Here is a 1,037-nt window from a genome sequence, read left to right as displayed (position 1 = left end):
GACAGAGCACGAGGAAGCCGTATTTGGGCCACCATGCGAGACGGACGAGGCATGGCTGGCTGCTGCCCCTGCTCCCCTCGTCCCGCCGAGTCGAGGAGAGGGGTGGCGACGAGGAGGGACCGCCACGGCGAGCGGGACAGGGGGGGGGGGGCTCGAACTCCGTCCATCGTCCAGGTTTCGGATCCGGCACTGCTCTCCGCCGCCTCCGCTACCTCTAATGCTCTGGTTGCGCGCCAGCGGCGGCTTCTCGAGGATCACAGCCTTTCCAGATCCACAGGAAGTCGCCGCTGGGGGGATTTGATGATTTGCCCCACTTTACAAGGGTTTTATGATTTGCCCTATGATTGTCTCAATGACAGTGGCCCCAGACCCCATCCGACAGCCTCTCGGGGAGGGGCAAATGATCAAATGGAGAAGTAAAGTGTGGCCCCGCCTCCTCCGGAGGGAGAATTGATTTTAACCCCCCTATGCGCTACACTTCTATCTTTTACCCCTTTGTTCGTTCGCCTTGCTCTGAACCCTCCTGTTGCGACATGTCTTTTGCTGATTACCCCCTTTGCGCTGTTATCTTTACTTTTAATGGACGAGTTGTTGAATAGTCCCTCCACTTTCGACATATTTTTTTCGCCTGGTCTTTTTTCGTCTCCCTTCCCACCATCCGACCGGTTTACTTTTTTCCACTATTTCCTTCTAAACAAACACTTTCCTATTGTACAAAAAGAGACAGATCCTAACTTTCCTAACTTATCCAAATCAAGCGATCCATCTCATCAATGCAATTTGCTAGAGGAAACAAATAACAAATTTTATGAAAACAAATAACTGACATTAGGGGGGGGGGAATCAATTTACTAGTACTCCTACATCACGATGGAATCAGAACTTTCCTAATACTCATACATAGCAAATCACCACATATTCACTTGTCGTGGCTCCCGTTCCATGAATAAGAAATTCCCAGCAGCTTCGACCCCTTTCACACCCGACCATGGCGCCGCTGCCCATCGCCGCCATGCCACACGCGAGGGGGCTCTGCC

This window comes from Triticum dicoccoides, chromosome 6B (assembly GCF_002162155.2).
Source record: "Triticum dicoccoides isolate Atlit2015 ecotype Zavitan chromosome 6B, WEW_v2.0, whole genome shotgun sequence".
Taxonomy (NCBI): Eukaryota; Viridiplantae; Streptophyta; class Magnoliopsida; order Poales; family Poaceae; genus Triticum; species Triticum dicoccoides.
The sequence above is the reverse complement of the archived record's forward strand: the minus strand, read 5'-3'. Positions refer to the sequence as shown.